Source organism: Maniola jurtina, chromosome 3 (genome assembly GCF_905333055.1).
Source record: "Maniola jurtina chromosome 3, ilManJurt1.1, whole genome shotgun sequence".
Classification (NCBI taxonomy): domain Eukaryota; kingdom Metazoa; phylum Arthropoda; class Insecta; order Lepidoptera; family Nymphalidae; genus Maniola; species Maniola jurtina.
The window spans coordinates 5,200,106-5,223,169 of NC_060031.1; the positions used below are offsets into that span (position 1 = coordinate 5,200,106).

General features: G+C 37.7%; 1 long non-coding RNA gene across 1 annotated transcript; it reads right to left on the reverse strand.

Annotated features, from left to right (window-relative positions):
- Positions 1-3,709: 3,709 nt before the first annotated feature.
- LOC123879075 lies at positions 3,710-22,669 on the reverse strand. Its single transcript, XR_006798943.1, has 3 exons — positions 22,598-22,669; positions 12,321-12,328; positions 3,710-3,720 (listed from the first exon to the last, which is right to left on the reverse strand). It is a non-coding gene; the product is annotated as an uncharacterized LOC123879075 (long non-coding RNA).
- Positions 22,670-23,064: the final 395 nt, after the last annotated feature.

Here is a 23,064-nt window from a genome sequence, read left to right on the forward strand (position 1 = left end):
TTGCTCAATTAATTTTGTTAGAGTGAGACGGTGAATAGTAATAGAAGAGGGTTTCAATTGATTGTGAAGGGTGAGGCGCCCTTCGGTTCGTGTCTATTGAAGTCCCGAGGCGGGTGGGGCAGCTATTAAAATAAAGCGTGCTACTCACATTTTTTGTTTCTCTCTATTTAATTTCGCGATGGAGTGTAATTTGAATATGCAATTTACATGGCTGCTTGTTTGCACATATGGCTAACAATCGTCACAGAAAATAATATATGCTATCGTATGCATTATATAGCATTAAATTAACAACCTAAGTACAATCGTACCTACCTCTTTACCGCTTTGTTGTCCTAATCGATGAAATTAAAACTGTAATTCTGTCCATAAAGTTTGAAAAGACAGAGCATAATAATCATTCTATATGTGTAGGTATGTATCTAAAACTTAATAAAAGCTATCGGCATATTCTATTACCTCCAAGATATTTATTAAATACATATGTTTAAGAGAACTTTCTTATCCAGCAAGGCATGTTAGTAGGTACCTACTTATTTTAAAAAAATACAGCAGAGCAGAAAGAACCAAGTAGGTCATTGCAGGCGATAAGTATAAGTAAGTACCTAGTGACAGTTACAAATATCGGTGGATTGATTGCCAACCTAATAAAGTTGAAAGCACAAGACAAGGAACGGTAAGTAAATCGGTAATACACTTGGTAACAAATATTATTGTCCAAAATTCTTTACAGAACTTGATTTATGACGATAATTAAGTATAATTCATAATTACCCGCCTTGAACAAGTGTAGGTTTGCCTCAGGAGAAAAGACCAAAAGGTAGGCCGGAAAAACGTTGGATGGAATGTGTAGCAGAGAACGGGTAAATACACAAACTGGAGAAGACAGACGAACTGGAGAAGATAAATGGAACGACTGTGGAGAAGGCCAGGACCCATAAAGGGTTGTAGTGCCGCAGGATAATGAAATTATCCGTCTTTTAGTTCCTACCTAAAAGCGCACCAGTGGCTTTATTTCCAAGAGCGTTGCTTAATAGCTATAGTTGCTTACTGTACTGCTGTCTTGCTACAAATTAATAAAGCATTTGTTATCCAACATCCTTTCTTTACCATACCCACGTTCCTTTAGGTACCTAGTAACTACCTATGGGCTATGCTAGAGATCAAACAAAGAACAAAAAAGAATACGTAAAAGCGTATTACTCATACCTACCTATTATTATCTACCTATACTGAAGCATAAATATACTTAAGCATCGTCAAGAAACTCAATTAAAAGGATATCTAAAAAATGGTTAAAAACGTTTTGGACAGGTTGGTAAGTATTATGTTGTATACCTATCTACCTTCATAGGTACCTCCCACAAAGTAAAAATTCCAGTAATGCCTGAGAACCTGGAGAACTTTAAATATCTATTATTATTCTAAGTCGTAAGTGTCCTGTCTGAATAGGTAGACATTTCAAAACTTACGACCCAATAAAACACAGACTCACAGAAATAAGTCTTCTTACTTCTATAGTTCTATAATTAGTTTGTCTTTATCAGTACTGCGTTGTTATCAGACAGTAAGCCGGTAGGTGGGTACTGAGCGATAGTAGAGCTACATTTATAATTTAAACTTATCAGGCAGCAGGCTCAATCATTATACCTAATTAGGTAGGTATGTAGTTTTGCAAGGGATGACATCATTATGATGTTTAGGCGTTTCATACATACTAGTAACAACTAAGTATGAATTAACTAAGGGCTACTTTTGTTGCTGCTGACCCGCCCTGACTTCGTACGAGTAAAATTTTTGAAAACCTTTAGATAATGGGTGGAGTTTACCACAATTGTCTAACACGTACCGACGTTAATTTTTAGCCCAAAGCTTAAATACTTTGCACAAGTGAAATTTTTGAAAACTTGTTGATAAGGGGTGGGAAGGGAAGGGATGTACCTACGTTAATTTTTAGCCCAAAGACCAAATTTTCATAGATTATCTTAAAAAAAAGGACTTTCATACAAACTTTCATCCCCATTTTTATCCCTTGGGGGCGAAATTTTGAAAATCCTTTTTTAGTGGGTGCCTACGTTATCCACCTGAAGGAGGTTCTTTCAGTTTGGCCGAAAAGGTACGGGCCTCGGCCCTCGAGGCATGACCGCCTTGGTTACCCGGATGGGGCGCAGGGCAACTTAGTGCCCTAGTGATGTGCTTTAAGCCAGTATTTTGCCGGCTATAGGGCCTGCCATTCTTGGCTTAAGGGCTCGTTATTGCGCAAATGTCTGGCGAGGGTAGTGATGTCGTCCGTGTAAACCACGTAGAGACGCGGAGACAGGCAGCTTGTGGTATGTACCTACCTATAGGTACATACGTATGTTTTTGTGATGAATCCACTAGATGACGCTAGGAGTATCCTGAATCGTGCTTTATTTTCAAATCTTTTAAGTTTTCATGCCTGATGAGCTGTTACGTTCTTACCTATTATTGATGTAGATAAGAGAAATAGAATATAGATTCCAAGCGTTTCTGCCTCATTTAGCGCTGTACAAAATACACATTCCTTTGTCACTCAGATTGCCCTCGGCCCGGAGTTAATTAAGGATTATTAAGCGGTGAGTTTTACGAGGCTGTTGCTCATTTTCTATTACTTAAGTCGTCATTGTTCCTGCTCCGCTCATATTTTCTTCGGCGGGTGGTCATTGTTACCCTTACTAATGGACAAAACAAAATAAATAAGTATTCAAATCGCCACTGACATGTGAAATGATTAGACTACTAGATGATTTCCACGACTTCATACATTCGGGACTTCCGCGTGGATTTAGGTTGTTCAAAATCCCGTGGGAACTCTTTGATTTTCCAGGATAAAAACTAGCATATGTCTTAATCTAGAGTATAATTTATCTCCGTTCCAATTTTCAATCAAATTCGTTCAGTAGTTTTTGTGTGAAAGAGTAACAAACATACACAAACACACACACACAAACTTTCGCCTTTATAATATTAGTGTGATAGTGTGATAGACCGAGAAAAGAGCTGATCATTATTATTAAACGGCAGCAAAGATTTCAATCAAACATGGCTAAGAAATAAAATCTATCTCGATTTTATATACTTATTCGCTTTTGACTAAAACCGCATTCAAATCGGTCTATCTGATCGAGCTTTACGATGCCACAGATTCTATCTCTACGCCTATCGCTTGAAATAATCTAGCGAATACTATTTCAAGTGCCTATCTACCGAACATTTGCCTATGTTGATGACAACTGGGGCAGACGTGTTCGGAAGTGGAGACTACGCACCAGCAAAAGTTGAGCGTCGTCCATTTCTCTGGACCGACGAATTCAAGAATGTGACTGGAGGTGAGTGGATAGGAAAGTATAACTATATACCTTCAAGACAAGAGTGAACAGGCATCTTCTAGGTAACTTCAACCTAGATCCCATCATTGTCGTCAACCTCTCACTAAACATATAGAAAAGAGGAGGAGGGAGGACGCCTGTTTTGACGCGCTTGGAAAGGCCTATGTCAAGTAGTGGATGTACTGAGGCTGGTAATGATATCTTTCGACTTACTTTCGAGTTGCAGAACCGTTTCGATAGTAGTTTTTCTGCAGGCAGCAATCGCAATAAAGCATTTTTACGAGCCATTGTGAGCGGTTTACGACTCGCCGACCGCGATTGACTTTTGAACATAAAATGTGTTTTCTATGTCGCTATTTAATGTTTACTCCTTGTTTTTTTATAGTGCCTGATTATTTTCAAGGTTTATTATGAAAATGACACAACACAATATGAATAGACTAATTTTCTTTCTTCTTTCTTTCTTCAAAATCTGTATATCTACATTCTACATAATATTTAGGTTGATAGAGAAGTGCTACGACTTCGACACGCCTGTTTTGTTGTTTCGCAGACAGCTAGGTAGGCATAGGCATACCATTAGAACACAGTTGCAGTGGTAAATTCATCCGAGGGCTCTCTCAATGTCAAGAAAGTTTTAACCGACGCGATTGAAACAATCAATGATGTATACCGAATGTAACTATCTACCCATGCGTAGTGAACAGGCGCAGTCGCAGCCCATGATTCGCATCATGGCTCAAGGTAGGTAGGTATGTGTAGATAGATAGATAGAACACTTTATTGCACACAAAAACACATGTAAAGGAACACAACACAGAAAGAAGAAAACAGAAAAAACAATTGTGTGCAAAGGCGGCCTTATTGCTTGGAGCAATCTCTACCAGGCAACCTTTGTATAGTTCTTAGTTTCAACTTTAATTAAACAAGTAAATAATAATCAGAGCCGATCTGGGGTCAGTTTTACCTGCGGTGCGATATTCCATTTAGGTACCTACCCCAAAGGCCTTGTTTAGCAAGGAAGACGCAAATGGTTGGAAGCCGCTTTAGATAGAGAACCTTTTCGGATGATGATCGCTTACCTTCGTTTACCAAAAAAAGCATAAGCGAAGAAAGATGGGTAGCGCAATTCGTATGTTGGGAAGCGGAGCTCTACATTGCAGGGAAATCGTTTTTTTTTTAATCCAGATACAAGTTAACCCTTGACTGCGATCTCACCTGGTGGAAAGTAATGATGCAATCTAAGATGAAAGCAGGCTAGTTTGGTAGGCGTATGGCAGTTTCCATTAAACCCATAAGTAAATACCTACTCCTTTGGTTTTCTACACGGCGGCGGCGGCGCATCGCAATATCTTAAGCTGGGCACTTTCAAGTAAAGATTCTTATATAAACCTGTGCAGATGATACCTACTGCCATAGGCGCTATTAGAATGTCATAGGTATGCCTACTTAGTCGTATTAGTTTACAATTTGCGAAAAACCAAATTAAATTTGAATTTCGCGGCCCGTGTCATGCACCTTAACGAGTTGCAGGAAGCCGATTGATTCAGGCGGCGCAAAACCGTGGCCTGTGGAACTCCCTACAAAAGATCTATGTCTGTCCAGCGGTGGAGACCTAAGTAGGTATCGGTTGATAATAAGGATAATGAGTAGGCATTGTATAATACTACCAAGATAGTGGAAGGGTAGACGGTCCTTAGCGAATACTGCATGTTGCACCATTGAAAATTTTCTGGCGTTTTGTTTGCGAAACGGGCCTGTCATTCCTTCTTTCTTGTGGTGTGTGTGTATGTTTTTGTATAATATATAAAATGCGGCAAAAGGGGCCCAATAGGTATATTTGAGACCTAAAAAGGGGGATATTAGGTATCAATTCGATGCAATTCTATTTGATGCGAAGTAAATACTTCATAATATTTAAGTAGTCTAAGCTTCATATCTCCGTCAAATCTGAACTGATTTGTACAATTCTTCGGTTATGTTATTGAAAGAGTTTGACACAATTTTCCCTACCTGCCTCCGTCTTTGAACCAATTTCTACAATCATATTTTGTGGATGTGTTTTACTTCATATCTCCATCAAATCTGAACCGATTTCTTAAATTCTTCTGCCATTTGAAAGAGTTCGTCACAATTATCACTTTACGATGCGTTTTACTTCATATCTCTATCAAATCTAAACCGATTTTTTAAATTCTTCTGCCATTTGAAAGAGTTCGACGCAATTATCACTTTACGATGCGTTTTACTTCATATCTCCATCAAATCTGAACCGATTTCTTAAATTCTTCTGCCATTTGAAAGAGTTTGACGCAATTATCACTTTAAGATGCGTTTTACTTCATATCTCCATCAAATCTGAACCGATTTCTTAAATTCTTCTGCCGTTCGAAAGAGTTCGACGCAATTATCTCTTTACGATGCGTTTTACTTCATATCTCCATTAAATCTGAACCGATTTCTACAATTCTTTTGCCATTTGAAAGGAAACTATGACTACTACCAGATTACACTTGTTAGATGAAGATCAATCAGCTCAATTACGCTTTTAGGTTCATTGAAGGAAATGAAATCAAGTTTATGTAATGTAGGCAATTTTAACAGTGTGACCTTCGTCACAGCTAAGTGTTAAGTGATGGTTAAGTGTCATCACACCAAACAATTTGGACATTTTGAACGAACAAAAGATTTCGTAATGCGTTTCGTCACAATAACGCGCGCTAAAGCGTTTGCCTAGCTATCGGCGTCTATTGTTGTTCATCTAATTCGCATCTAACAAGGCCAAAAAACGGTAAAATAAAAAATCTGCCAACTGACATCGATTCTATTATGCTTATAAAAAAACGAACACAATGCGTCGACAACGCCACACGTCCCGCTACCCTCAACGTCGACTTTCAAACTCACTAATATTACAAAGTTCTAACTATTGAATATAATATTAATTTACACCTTATATTATTGTCAATAAGATTCATATTTATCTGGCAATGCATCATTAGAACTCTATCAATCTCATCATCGTAAATTAAAGTTAGCTTGGAATCCGTCGTCAAGCGATGCGACGTTGCCGCTCCGAGCAAGCAACAGCGCTGTTCAGTGTTCACTGCTATGTATATGTGTGTACTCCTGACACAACTGGCGCCGAATATTTATTGTATACTAACAGAATACTGACGCACGCTTAGGACGACAGGGTTCTATTTTTCTAAGGGAGCAATAAACTGTACTTTGAGTCTTGGGAGTAGGGTCCATATTGATCTCGTTTGAAGTAGAATCCGACCTTGTTCTAATAGGGTGTTTTTCTATGTGACCGTCCAGGTGGCTATGTATAGGTCGGTTCGATACGAATAACACGTCGGCTTTATCTGGACGTGGAGGATTATTCGTGATCCTTGGTAATTAATTAATCGAGACGATATTCGAGATTTGGATGCAGCATGATAATTCGTGCCTACGTAATTTTGCTAATTTGGATGGTGGGTAGGTAGATAATTTGAATGCCTGTTTAGGTCGTGGTATTAGCGAGGATCTTAAAATTGCATAAATGATTACTAATAAGATGTATAAACACAGTTTTTATAGTGTTGTATTACGTTTCAAGTTTTTGTTTGGGTTGTATTCTGAATGTCAAATTAGCATTTAAAATTAAAACTAAGTGGACAAGAAATGCATAATTTATCACTCACTTAAGTCCATTCAGTTAGTTACTAAGTTATAAAAGAATACCTAATTTAAGTACAAATACCTAATTAAGATGATAATGCTTCAGCATTATAAAAAAGTCGGTAGTTATCTACTTGGTAAATAATGATAAGTACTAAATACTTCATAGAAACCGTGTTCATATTTTTGTCCACTGAAGCCTGAAGGAAGTAAAAGGAAAATGCATGAGACAAATAGAATAACTTTTTTGGATGCCTGAATCTGATCTTCAAAAAAACATTAATCTTTATACTTATAGAGGAAAGAAATTTAAAGCGACATAACAATTTACAAAGATAATATTATCTTACTTTAAGTAGATAAGCCAAACCAGCCAGAATTATTGAGCATCGCCTTAAAATCTCTTTAAATGTTTGGATTTCATGGTTATCTTTCCATCAACTAACAATTGTGTGCTTGTACCTATATGTTTCTACTTTCGATAGCTGCTTATTTAAAACTCACAAGCATGAATAATAACAATAAATTCTAATTTAAATATAAATCTTTAGTACGGCCTCCTTCAGATCTCTTCACAAAGCGATACATATTTTTGTTTCTACGAACCAGTTTAGTGAATTTTTCACGTCCATCCCCACTTAAATGTTAAATTTATACAAAATCATTTTTTTAGTTTCTTGAAAATCACCTTTAATAACTTGCTGAGTCAAAATCACGATTAAAAAATGACAGTGCTCATGGCTGACTAAAAACCTACTTACAGCTTAAACCACTAAAGATTGGCCTTGGAAACATAGAGTCAAAATGCTTTTTTAGTAGAGTTCAAATGTAAGGGGATAAAATGAAGGATGAAAAAACATATTCATGCACTTCCTGCTATTTATAGACTGGAAACAATGTAAAAATTAAAGGTTTTTTAATAGCATCTACAAATAGCCCAAAGTACAGCGTAGGTATGTAATAGTTCAATCAATCAATCAGCCTGTTCGCGTCCTGGACATGGGCCTTCCCAAGAGCGCGCCACCACATACGATCCTCCGCCTTCCTCATCCACCCACTTCCCACTACCTTCTGAAGCAATGTTCTGAAGGAACTTCGTCAGTCGAGCGGGTTGGAAGTCGTCTTGCCACACTGCGGTTGCTGAAACGCAATCTTCACTCCAGAACACGTCTGCCCCTGCGGCCATCGGTTCTCTGGTAGACGTGGCCTGTTCACTGCTACTTCAGCTGGCTAATTGACTAAGCTATGTCATCATCATATTACTAAATTAGACACGCAGAAAATGGCGCTCTATGGTCATTTCCATCTAACCTAATGCAGCACTAAATTTTGTTTAAAGAATCGATATAGGTACATAATTAGATTTGGTGTTTAACAAACAATTTTTCGGTAGGTAAGTAGGTACCTATATCAATCGTAATTTAAATGCGGATTCGTAAACAATCAGTTTCAAGGCTGCTGTTATCAAAGAGTAGGTAGGTACCTACATTACGCTGCATTAATATCGTGATAAAGATATTTTAGTAAAATTTCATACTAGCTGACCCATTCTGGCTTTGATCGAGTGGAATTGCAGAATACTCTTTCTTGGTGGGAGTTGTTATAGCATCATTGATATATCATCATCATGTAGTCTGCAAATGGATGGGTGATCAACTTGGGAGGTTCGGAAGAGAAGGAATTTGTTGTCTGTCGGCCCTAACTACACTAAAATCTAAAACAAATCGTTAAAACTTAATGTCGAAATCGTACTCTTATTGAGCCGTATATTGGATAAGGATATAAAAGCCCACCTTATAGTAGTTCCAAGAAAACTCCTGCCATTGTAATATAATTTATGACTAGAGTATACTTATCTGTATCCAAGATCGTCATGTATTCTCATATGAATGCCGTTTAATATCCATCCATATGTTTTTTGCAAGCGATTTACTGCGCTCCATTGAGGAGTTCCGTCCTTCATCTCTGATAGTACCTTCTTATTTATTAAAGAGTAAAACAAACTTGATGGTACACGTACAATCTTGCCAACGAATAAAATAAGTTCAGATTTGATGAAGTTATGGAGTGACACCGACCAAATTCTATCCCAACAAAGCGGATCAAGATTCAGCAATATTTTTTGAACTGATGGAGTACGTATAATATAGGTTCTTAGCAAGCTTTAATTTTAAGTTACAGTATTAGATAGCTCCTTTTTCTATCTAGCAGATTCAATCATAAGATGTTCTTGAAGATTGTTGACTTTTCAGAAGCGTGAATAAATGAATTCTACGGAGCATTTATTAAGCCCCGACCCAAAAAGAGGGGTGTTATAAGTTTAAAGTGTGTATCAGGTATCTGTGAATCTGTCTGTGGCATCGTAGCTCCTATACTAATAAACCGATTTTAATTTAGTTTTTTTTGTTTGAAAGGTGGGGCTTGATCGAGAATGTTCTTAGCTATAATCGAAGAAAATCGGTTCAGCCATTTGAAAGTTATCAGCTCTTTTCTAGTTACTGTAACCTTCAATTGTCGGGGGTGTTATGAATTTTTAATTTACACTAATTGTTTACACGCAAAATATGTATAACCGTCAAAATTCTACTCTACAGCCTCGATTTAACAGAAAACTTTTAAGAACTTCTAAAGGTTCTTCTAAGGATTCTAAGGTTTCTTATAAGGGTTAATGACTTTTACGCAAAATTTATTTACACGCAAATCATGTACGATACTCGAAACTTTCCATCTACGGTCTCGATTTTAAAGAAAAACCTTTCAAAATTTCTAAGGAATTTTATCTTTTTTGAAAAACTATTGTGGTCATCTCAATCAATGACTAACAATTGTTGGGCTTAAGTCTCTTGTAGAGATTTCTACAATACACGTTCTTTGTCGCGTATATGTTTTTGGTGGTTCGTTGCGATGATTGATGTTGTCCTGTCCTCCCAGAAGGAGGTCTGCAAATTTCTCCTGATACGAAGTTCACATTACATTACAGCATCTGGGATCCCAACATCTGAAGGTCCTCAGACGTATTTACTATGCAAATTGAAAGAAACAAAAAGTGTTTATTTGGTGCCACAGAAAGTACAGAATACAGATAAAATTGCTTGAAATAGGATGCGTGGTGTGTGGTACGAAAATGAACTTCACTTAGCATTTGCTGTATTGTGGCGGGAAGTGACAACACAGGCATAGCGCTGATCTCCTGTGGAGCCAGAAGTTTCGTACAGTATAAAAGATAAGATAGAATATAAGTACAAGGAAAGTGGTAATTAGGTAAATATGGTTAGTGTAGGTTACACTGTACACACTTACTTATTTAAAAATAAATGTTTGAAAAAAAGAAAAAGAAAAAATCATCACTCAATATTATATACGTCAAGACTGTTTTGTTAACGTTGTTTATTTCATGTTGTGAGAAAAATAAAAACTAATTTTTACAAAGGAACTCGTGCCGTTTAATTATTGCATCATCAACGCACTGAGGATTCCTTTAGTTAGTATACTTAAGGATAACGAGGATATGAACTCTGGGGTGAGCTACACGCTCAACTCACTCTTTCGCTTTATTTTGCCAGTTCAGCACTTCAGCCACTTATAATCCTTGGTTCTTGAGCGAAATCTTTTCATTAGGTACCTACTGGATTCTGATTTAATAACTTTGAGACGTTGTCAACCTCTCTTCATCACTTGCTGAGTAATTTTAAACCTTTATGAAATTATTTTACAGAATCATAGGCTGTACACGAATGTTTTTTCTACATTGAACCCACCTACTAATTTTTCCCTTTCAACTTTGCTCACTCTAATATACTTATTCTGATCATCTTACAGCTACTTACATCTCAGTTTGTAGTGGATTGGGTCTGATTGATATTTAACTGAGCCTTGGTAGATTTAATTAGATATACTTACAAACTATTAGTCATAACTCATAATAAAATAGATAGATTACTAGACAGAGACAATATATGGTATATATTATAATAAACAAAAAGAATCCCTATATAGTACTCAAGCACATAACGAAATACAAGATACAACCGAACAACATTATTCAGCAATGTATAGCAGCGCTGTTGACGCAATAGATTTTCCGAGTTGGTCTGCCGCGCGAGCTGGCAACGCCGCGCCGGCATCGACTCGCGCTAGTAGAAAGCGCGTTTCTAATCTGGCGGCACTCGGCAGTCAATGACTTCGGCGCGGTTTTGTTTTAAAATACCACTGCATATTTTATCTGCAGCGCGCCGCTATGGTAATTTTTAGGGTTCCGTACCTCAAGGGAAAAACGGAACCCTTATAGGATCACTTTGTTGTCTGCCTGTCTGTCTTTCTGTCCGTCTGTCCGTCTGTCCGTCTGTCCGTCTGTCCGTCTGTTCGTCTGCCCGTCTGCCCGTCTGTCCGTCTGTCCGTCTGTCCATCTGTCCGTCTGTCCGTCTGTCCGTCTGTCCGTCTGTCCGTCTGTCCGTCTGTCCGTCTGTCCGTCTGTCCGTCTGTCCGTCTGTCCGTCTGTCCGTCTGTCCGTCTGTCCGTCTGTCCGTCTGTCCGTCTGTCCGTCTGTCCGTCTGTCCGTCTGTCCGTCTGTCCGTCCGTCCGTCTGTCGTGTCTGCAAGAAAATCTATAGGGTAGGTAGGTACCTACTTCCCGTTGACCTAAAATCATGAAAGACACGCAGGTAGGTCTTATAGCAAGTCTACAAGTAAAGAACAAAATCCGAAAACCGTGAATTTGGGGTTACATCACAAAGAAAAAAAATGTGTTCATGAACAAATAAGACCAAACGCGCTAAACCAGATAAACCTGTATGGTGCAACATGCAGCATGCGATATGCACCGTCTGCCCTCCCACTGTTAAAAACATGCAGGAAAAGCCAACCACCAAGCAAACAATACGCACCACCACTACGCAGCACTACACAAATACCAAAACTACTCGACGCACGTTACGCCCCGATACCGGAACATCCTCAAGAGATGTAGACCTTACAATGCCAAATTGCAAAGACACACGAGGTAGGTAGTAGGTACTTATACTTACAACTTTCCTGAGGATGCTCCGGTGTCGGGGCGAAACATGCGTATAATTTATCGTGCAAAATGTTGAAAAAATACGACTGTAGTACGGAACCCTCGGTGCGCGTGTCTGACTCGTACTTCGCTGGTTCTTTTGTTACCAGACTCCGGCAAAGCCAAGAGAGGTTTTGAATTCTGATTTCAGTAGGTAGTCTAATATTACTTGATGTCAGTTCAGCTGTGCTGTCGTAACTCCCAAAATCAATACACACAGACTTCACTTACCATATTACAAATATTGTATACATACTTACCTGCAGTAAATAGGTACAAATTGGTTTTGGTAAAGTACCGATAGATGTCGCAGTAGGATAGACGCCACGCTTTCAAAGAAGCCAACTTCCCAAAATCGTTACAAATAATTGGCAGTTTTAATAAGTAGCTTAGGTACCACACACCCTATTCCCTGCAGTATTTCTAGTATCTCTTTTTTTTAAGCTTTTGGTAAAGAATCTTCCTCTTTAAATCACTCGCTCATTCCCATTATTGAGGATCGAGGTTTCTGATAACACCCTCTTGTTATACATAACTCTAACGTAACCTGTTCTCCGCCGTGTAGAAGCACAGTAGAGTCCAATGCTTCCTTCACCTGGTCCGTCGAAAAGGTCTCGGGCTACGTCTGCGTGGCTTCTTTCCATCTACCTTCCCCTTCCCTGTGCTTTTCTATGCTTGTCGCATCTTTTCTGATTATGTAATGGGGTTGTTCAAGGGGCGGACCGCGGACCGACAATATCCTGAAAGGCCTGCAACGCATTGGCGGTTCTTCTGGTACCTACTACAAATATTCATGGACCGCAGTAATTTGCTCGCTATTTTTATTCAAAAAAAAAAAAAATGTGACCATGAAATGAAAAGATGACATGAAAAGACCATGCTCCTATTCGAGTGTTTTGCGCAGAAAGTTGGTAGAAAGCCTAGTTTTTAATTTTTATGCCCAGCGTTCTGCATTTGGTAAAATAAGTAATTAGAACGTCTTTTTACTCGTAGATACCTGTGTATTTACCCGCGTTTCTTCAAACTAAGATATTTGTTATCTTCATTTTCCTTGTTTTTATAGGTGCTTGCTGTCAGCACCCACCTCTCTCAATGATTCTTGCTGAAGCGGAAAAAACCGGCCAAGTGCGAAACGGATTCGCGCACTGAGGGTTCCGGTAGGTAGGTGGTGTTATAAACAGTTCGTTCATCACGGAATTAACAAGAGCCCTAAAAAATTGTGATCTGGGTACTTACTTATCTAACCAGTTTTTCCTTTACTACCTATAATACCTACCTATTATAAAATATCCTTATAATTTTGTATAAGTAAGCCTTTCATTATTCTAGGTCAACGGGAAATACTCTACAGGTTTTGATTCTCTTGACGAGTCTTGATAGACAGACAACGCGAAGATGAGCTCCTATGCTAAGCCTTAAATAGTAAAAGGGTTTTTCTCTTTAAATACGGAATCCTAAAAATTAACGTTGTGGAAAAATACCAAAAAAGACAAATAAATCTCTGTTGCCAGTTGATGTTGAGTTGCTGTTAAAGAAAAAAATAAAAAGATTAATGGGTATCTACCTACCTGAGCATAATTAAAAAAATCCGTGATAAGCAACCAAGCATTTAATTAAGGCTTTCCTTATTATCCAAGATTTTCCTTATCCAAGACCACAACAAATTCAGTTGAAATTAAAATGGTAGGTGTTTAATTAATTATACTTACTTCTTTACAGTCTTCTTTTCAGACATGTTTATGTGGTACTTACCTACCTGGTACCTAATGCCAGCGAATCATCCGCGTGGATTTACGTCTTTAAAAATCCCGTGGGAACTTTTTGATTTTCTGAGATAAAAAGTTGCATATTGTCAATTCCCGGGACGCAAGCAAAGCTCTGAAACTTTCATATAAAACGGTTAAACGGATGGATCTTTAAGAATCCCGTGGGAACTCTTTAATTTTCCGGGATAAAAGTAGCCTATGTCCTCCCCGGGATGTAAGCTAACTCTGTGCCTTTAATCAAAATCGTTTAAGCTGTTGGGCCGTGAAAAGCTAGCAGGCAGACAGACACATATAATATTATAGGTAGTAGGTAGGTAGGTATGTATTAATTTCATACAAAGAGTGAAGAGCTAAAATTCCACCATCTTCTGTTAGCCCAGGTGGCGCTCCGTCGGCGAGCGTCGAGTGTCGTGACGCCTATCACTGATAGTGTTATCAGTGGCGGGTTTATCGGCTTCCGCTGCACGCAGCTGCCGCTCTGACGCGGGCCCGGCACGAGCTCAATTCGCACATCCACTTGACAGATGATTAACTGAGACCTATTTGCAATCTATGCCTTTATACCTTATAATCACCGAATAATATACTTAATATTATTTATTGATCATCAATAGGTATTAGGTAAGTGGAAGTAAGTACTAATATTATAATGAGAGAGTACGAATTGTTTTTTTTTTATTTGTACCAGAAAGTTGTAACAATAAAGAGAAAAGAAAGAAAAAGTGGACAGGGAAGCACTTATCTCTAAGTAAGTAAGTAGGTAAGTACGAGTATAAGAGATCTCTACCAGTGACCCTTGGCAGTGTGAGAGGTTGTAAAGGGAGTAGAATAGGTACAACAAAGATAGAAGTGTTATTTTGTGAGGGTAGTTTCCCAGAACCACTGCACCTTTTTGAAAGGTTCTTTATCCATTTGAAAGGTATTCCAGATGGACATCACAAATTATACCTAAATACGAAAGTGTGCTTGCTTGTTAGTTTGTCCTTCAATCACGTCGTAACGGAGCAACAGATGAACGTGTTTTGACATGGATAATATGGTTAAAGACGGTGGTTATTTGTTATCCTAGAAAATCAGAGTTCCCTCGAAATTGTGCAAAACCTAAATTCACAGATTTTTACAATTTTTTTACTTGCCGCGTCTTGAGATTCTTCTTGGAAATCGTGTGGTCTTCTTGATCAATGCCCAGCCGTAAGTACTAGCCACTAAGTAAGTACTTCCAAGTAAAGTTCCTGAAAAACTCAAACAGAATTCGCTTTAGAACGCGACAAAATCTTCTCAGAAAGTTCCCTATTCCACATACTATGCCTAATGCCTGAATTTCTCGTTTTCTCTCCAGTCAAAGCAACCTCATATCAGATATTAAACAGTTCAGTGTGGATAGGAAGGTTTACTTAATAGTTAAGGTGCCTAAATAAAGGAGATTCAAAATTTAGACCCCGAAACTAAAATAATATGAGAACCCCGAGCTAATTACGCTGTTTATCTGAAACTCACGTTATCTACCGTAAGTATAATTTTATCCGTTGCATAATTCCGCCAAAATATACAATCACCCGCAAATATGTTTAAGAACGGTTCCTTTCGAATTTAGTTTAACGACAATCTCGAGCAATAAAATTAATTGACCAATAAAAAGCATCGGTTGAGTTCGGCTCGCTTTCAAATAACCTTTCTGAATTAAAAACGCGGCGCAGCCTTGTGCCCAAGGTCTGTCGGCTCTTATCTACGACGCTTGGATAAATACCCGTTTCAATCGACTAACCTGATAAATTATTTTTATGTTTTCGTTTTATACAAACACGCTTAGCTTGTGAGGAACTAGCTTGTCTCTGTCGCTTTGTTTGGGTAGATTTGAATAAGTACCTAATCGTTGCCTAATGACATTCCCATCATCGTCATCAACCCATCCACTACTGAGCATTGGTCTCCTCTCAGAATGAGGAGAAGGCCAAATACTTAATACCCGATCAATTTATCTTACGATATCTCCAACAACTAACAAGTAACAGGGATCCATTTTGGTCGCTGAATAATGATTTACAATTTACATAGAGCATCGGCAATTTCAGTTTTTCGAGAGGCAACCAAGAGCCTAGAATAGACAAACGCTTTCTCGAAGAAGAAATAAAGCTAAGTAACTGGCTTATAGATTTGTATCTATGCCCTATATTCCAGACGTGCTTATCAGGTAGGTAATATTTACAGTTTTACATAGGAGGAACACCAGTTACGAGGAATATCAGAAATATTTCGACGAATAACAAAGAATTCCTATCGTTAACAATTTATAGATCTTTCAAAAGTCTGAGAGGGAATTCATATTTGCGAGATGATGTCACACACACCGACGCCGAAATATTATAAAAAACTTGTGCGCGCTAGATAGTAAATAGATATATTTTATCATTCCTAAGCTACTCATCTTCCCGCGGCTCTACAACTGTGTAAGTAGGTACCTATATTAGTCCTTCGCCTTCTTCTTAGATCGCCTTTTATCTTTAGTTGGAAAATTTTCTCATCGCGATGAGAAAATTTTCAACAAAAGGTTTTCAACAAGACCTTTTGTTAAACAACTTTTGCAAATAAAGTAGCCCTTTAGCAGTATCTTAGGAGAGTTATAAATCGTGTAGAGTTAAGCACCTATCGGATACTTGAGTAACTTATATAGAGATAGAGAGAGCTAGGACTCATTTCAATCTCTGTCATGCTGAACTCTGCAAGAGATAACTAAAATCATTACCCTTCCTTTTGGCTTTACCGCAGTCGGGTAAAAATAGCAATAAACTGTTTTAATCAAGTAGAAGAAGTAACATTTTTTGTTTGACTACTACCTGCAATATTTATTTTAGAAAACTTCTTCTCAATCTGGACAGACTGTTCGTGGCTATCATCTGGGTAGTGACTTTCATTCGCGTGCCCTTACGTAATGGTAGTTCTATCCAAATCATGGACAATTTTCGAGGGCTCTATGGGGCCCTGCCGCGGTTGTTTGACAGCTCTACAGTGTGACGATCGACTCTGATTGGCTGGCACCTTGCTCTACTCTCACGCTATTTGCTAAAACGCATTGTTGCAGCAAAATACTTACCCAATATATCTAAATTCAGCCAATCACAACAATTGAAATGGTAAGAGTACAGTCAACTTTTTTATTCTTTCTACGGACATAATATAATTATATTCACGTCCGTAAGCACTAGATAGGTAAGCACTAAAACAACGTAAATTAAACTATGTATTACGTTACAATACGCGCAATGATGCATCAATCAATCAATGAATCAGCCTGTTTACATCTACTGCTGGATATAGGCCTTCCCAAGAGCGCGCCACACATGGTCCTCCGCCATTCTCATCCACCCACTTCCCACTACTCCTAATCCAGCGGGTCGGAGGTCGTCCCACATTGCGCTTGCTGATACGCGGTCTCCACTCCAGAGACCAGAACACGTCTGCCCCAGCGGCCATCGGTTCTGAGACAGCCTAATACTTAGGTTCTGCAATGATGCATCCTGCTTCACAAATCATCAGACTCTCGCTCTTTTATCTCTATTATACCTTTTCTCTATGGGTTTTTATTCAAAGCCTTTTCTAAATTCTGTGTATCCAACTAGGTATTTCTCTCAGCAAATACATTTAGAAACCCCCTTAACTTCCAGTAGCACTGTTGATTTCAAAACGACGGAACATTGAAACACTTAACTTTTCCATTGTCCAATAGTTGCACAGTCATTGTTGTTCGAACTATTCGAGACCAGTAGCGGCTGGCATTGTTCGGATTCTTTGTCTAACGCCACGGCTCCTAGCTATTAGACATTCACTATTGTTTTAAATTGTTTTCAAATGCGCTAGAATTGTTTTTTTTTTCTATTAGTTTTTTATTACCCCTTTTTCAATGCTCGTTCGGTCATTGAATATTATAAATACATATACCTAGGTGATTATTGTGGTCGCATAAAAATGTACTTACATTATTGTTTTAAATTTTTTATCCGACTTCATTAAAGGAGAGGTTCTCAATTTTATTCGGTCCATATCAATTATCTAGGTGTTTTCATTACCTATATTTAGTTTTGTCTTATAGGCAGGTAAGTACCTAAGCACGTACCTACCTAAGTACCGTTTGATAGAGAGAACTAAAATGATTAATTTCATATTGCATTATTATGTTAGGTAGGTATGTAGGTAGGTATGTAGGTAGGTATATCTTTAGTGTGGTCCCATATTTTGGTAAAGATCGAAGACTCGCTCCGTCGCCCCTTCACTCAGCTCACCTACTCAACCTTCGTAGGCTCGCTTCATACAAGGCTCCTTCGCGAGCTGAGATCTTCTTATAAAAACTTTTCTTCTTAGATAGTTATTCTTTCATTATTATTTTCCTTTTATCTTAATATTCCAGTCTGTGATAATTTAAATACCTACTTGGTAATTACCGAACGCAATAACTCTCTTTATCTTCGAAGATAATGCTATGTTTTCAAACACTTTATCACTCAATGAGTCAACGACTACTAAATTCCTTCATTAGAGATAACTACAGTCTAGGTATATAGTAGGTACAACGTATTTTAATCTAAATTAAAATTTATTAAAGTAAAATGTGATCTAAATTATCGATACTTATCAAAATTTTTGGTTAGCTATTTTGGTAGCTACTTCAAAATATTAGGTACGTACTTACCCTCGATGTTTGCTAATTTACCGTAACTGGGTGGTGGATAGGGATTAACACGTTATCTGATAATCGCGACTTCATTCGTGTTGATAGAGTCTTTGATTTTCGAGTAAGTGTAAAAAAAATATAAATATCCCAATATCTAAACATACGCCTCATACAAACCATCTCTGTGCCGGTCAAGATCGATTACTTAGTTGAGTCCTTGGACGAATAAATACTCAGGACAGTATGCTCCGAAAAGTCAAAGGAAGCAAAGGTAACCGTCACTTGATGAGTAGGTATGTGTGCGTTATGGAATGATACCATTCACAAAAGGGGGCTGCTTTTGTCCAGTTCTTGGGAGAGAACAGTCTAATTAAGAGTTATCGTCATCAATATTAACCGATAAACGTCCACAGCTGGACTTAATATTAAGTTTCTTTTAGGGTCGTTCGTTCACCCCCGTGTAGCTCATATCGTTTACTCTGGTCTCTGGTTCTCCTACGATTTGGTCACTCAATGGAGATTAGATTTAATTTTTTACATTAGCAATTATAGCGGAAAACATACCTAATTTAAAAGTGACGCTTCATGTACTGCAGAGTTGAGCAAACCCTTGTAAGTACCTAGGTACCTATAAACATTTAAGTACCTAACACTAAGTTATAAGGTAAGTATAACATAATTATGACGTCATACGAGTAAGTGATGTTGATGTTATCGCTACTGCACCAGTAGGCAAGTAGTAAAATGTGCCTCGTCACTTCGACGTCCCTACTAAGTTAACTGCGGGTGGTCGTGTACTTAGATGATATAAGTATATGTAGTTACGTTCGTTAGTAGATATAGCTTATCGTACCTTGTTGACTTGTTAATCCTCGATATTCGATATTTACCTATTCATTTTTCTCCCACTTCATCGGACAGTGCAAGTCAGACTCGCGCACCGAGGGTTGCGTAAGAACTAGTCATATTTTTCGTCATTTTGCAAAAGGATGTATCTCAAGCATTGGTTTGCACAAAGCGCTGCGAAAGAAGGTAAAAGGTACTCCCCACGCCTGAAGGACTCGTATCCACAATAGCTGTATTTGCTAAAGAAGTAATTCTTTGTAGAGATCATAACCCCCAGAAGAACAAGAAATCTGTAAATTCAAATGAATTTCTTTCTCTGCAGGTCATCTTTCTTCAGTGATAGCTAGATAGGATAGCTTAAGGATAAGTAAGACTAACAAGGTGCTTACCGGCTGAGATTCGCAGACCTTATTCGCCTTATAGTTTTCTTCTTCTCAAAGTGAAAAGTATACTTACCAACTTACCGTAAGTTCACGTTAATAGGTACGTTTTTGCTATTAATCAACAGTGTATAGGTAAAGACATAAAAAGGTTTTATTATTTACAAGACAACGCCATAAAATTACAGACGCGACGCGAAGAAGAACATTTGAATAGGGCCATCAAAATGTAATGAAATTATGACCATAAATCGTAGGTCGCAGCTTATTACATTGTAGCTGGCTTTAACTAGTGACGTAAAGACCAATCCACAGAAGAGGAAGAGGAGATTCAGAAATTAAAGGGAAAAAAACCTGTACCACATTTTGTCATTAGGTAAGTACTAGGCTAGGTACCCTAAAAATCCATATAAGTAGGTACCTGAACGTCTCAAAATATACAGAACGGAAACTTCTTTATTACACGGCGGCTCAGAAAAAGAGTGTAATGTTTTCAGGGTTCATGTAGGTAGGTATCTATCTACTTATCTGAGTTTCTTTATTCCATGCATAGCCTTTAAACTTCTAAATCTTCTAAAACAGATGTGGATGTATATGAGCCGCTTTACTATTGAATTGTTCAAAGAAGACCACCGCAAAGTACCTACTTAGGGAGGGCATTGAGTTACGTTACGAGAAAATCTTAGTTTAAAATACGCTGGTGTGAGGACAGTCGAAGAGCATTAACTTGACCAAAAATTACATAATTAAGTGAACGATTGATTACTTAAAAATGATGGAAGAATGAAGTTATTTACTAATTATACTTAAATCACTACCATAATTATTACAAATGCAAAAGTGTGTTTGTTTGTTGGTTTGTCCTTCAATCACGCTTCAACGAAGCATTGAATCGGCGTGATTTTTTATGTAGGTATGTATACAATAGGTGGCTATACCTAGTTAAAGACCTGGAGACTTTTGGAAAGCGACAGACTCTTAAGTAGGTACCTAAGTAGAGCTTGTCTATTTCGAAATGACGCGCCCCACTACATAATTTTGTTCACTTCTATATGTAAATTGCGGTGGTGGGGCGCGTCATTTCAAAATAGACAAGCTCTACTTACTTTTCATTCTACAAAATCAAAGGGTTCTCACTTCACATCTCCATTAAAAATATAGGCTCAAAGTAAAATCTGCAGTTTCTCCAGTTTTGTAGTGATACTTATTAGGTGATTCTGTAACTAAGGACCTTGGGGATTTTTCCAAGATTAAATCCGGTGAAAATCTACAACATTCCAAAAACACAGCCAGTGTAAGACCAGCTAGTACCTAATGTTTGATTACATGAGTCACTGCGCACCGCCGTCACACCACTCACACATTACGCAAACACAACTAAAAACTTAGGGTTGCACATCGTTTCCTTAAATGTAATACATTTTATTTTTTTATTTATTTATTGTATTTACATTATTCTTACAACTATTTACATTGTATTCTTAGCGCCCTGAAGTCTTGGCAACTTGTCTGGGCGCTGCACATTCCTCTAAAAATTAACTGTATGAAATACGGGTGAGACTACTCAGTACACTCAATACAATATTATGTCGGTATAAGATATATGCAAGGTAGGGTACCTAGGGTACATACTATAATATTTACGCGCAACTTCTTAAATGTACAGAGCGGCTGTTTTGAGTATGCGATTTTGACATATTAAGTGCGAGAGGGCACACAATATTATTTTTTATGTAACTGACAGATGTCAAAAACGTATAAGTATATAACTGTCCTTGCGCATTCAAAATCCGCTATGTATTTTTTTAAGATTTTATTTTTTTATGTAATTTTGTTTAGTTTTAAAAGGTGTGCCTATATGTAGAAACCCATTTTTAGCATGTGTGCTAGTTTAAGAGATAATCTTTTTAGCTATGTGATTTTGACGTAAAAGAAAAGCATGTTTTTTTTTCAAAATGAAATCTTGTGTTTTTAGCGGAACAGCGGAGTTTTCATGCACAGTGACGATATTTGGAACGGCCGTACAATAAGTTTTCTAATCCAAAAATCTATATTTTATGTTGGCCAACTCGTGGCTCTCCTGACGAGCGAAGACTCTAATCTACCACAACAATTCGGAAAACAGATTCAAGCGAGAAGAACCGGCAAGAAACTCCGGAGAAAGAAGTACATTCTTATCAGTCGGTACGAAAAATGTTACAATCAAGTGCCAATCTGAAGTGACAAACAATATGTAGAGTGAATGGTTCGTGTGGCTACTTGGCACCGGCTCCAAATTATGTTATTACAGAACTACATTAACTCTTGTATACATAATAAAATTGAATTATTTTGTACTTTTTAGTAATTGTGCTTATTGAAGCCGGTTTTTTAAAATAATTTAATAGAATTTCGCTTAAATCGAAATCAGAAATATATTAATTACTGATTAAGTATTTTTATAATGTTTATTACATTGAACCTTGGCCAAAAATATGCATTTGGCTTTAGTAAGACATCATTGGCGACTTGAATACACCTACAATATAGCCAAAAAAATATATTTCTTGAATGCACATCGATGTGGCATCCCTACGCGTGACATACCTACCTGCGCAACATCGGCGGCTATTGTATTATGTATCAGGCCAGGGGGCAACTGTTTTCCATTGCCTACCGCAGGATTTTTAAATAAACATAAATTGTGACGGCAGTATAAAGACCTTTATAAAACCTTTAGGTATTTATAATAAAATAATAAATCAATTCAGACCACACACACCAATTAAGTATTTAAGATCGTATATCACGAAATGTAAAGGTTTAAATTGATTTGTCGAAAAGATATGAGGTACAAATTAATATAAGTAGGTATGGTAGGTACCGACCTACTTTAGTTTTCCTTAATTTATTTAAAAGGTAAACAAGTAACTTTTCGCTGAAATATGTAAGATGCGCACTCTATGTGGGTACAAAACAAGAACTGAATGCCTAAAATAGTCTTCATAAATAAGAAAAAAACCTTTTCTTAAATCATTATAAAATAAACCTCATGCATCACACTAATATTATAAAGGCGAAAGTTTGTATGTGTGTGTGTGTGTTTGTTACTCCTTCACGCAAAAACTACTGGACTGATTGGGCTGAAATTTAGAATGGAGATAGATTGTACCCTGGATTAGCACATAGTCTACTTTTTATCCTGGGAAATCAAAGAGTTCCCACGGGATTTTTAAAGAACCTACATCCACGCGAACGAAGTCGCGGGCATCATTTAGTACCTAATACTGCCTATCTAGATGAAGTTCAAACAAAATAATTATTCATTAAAATAACTTTGTAATTACGTCTGTTCCAAT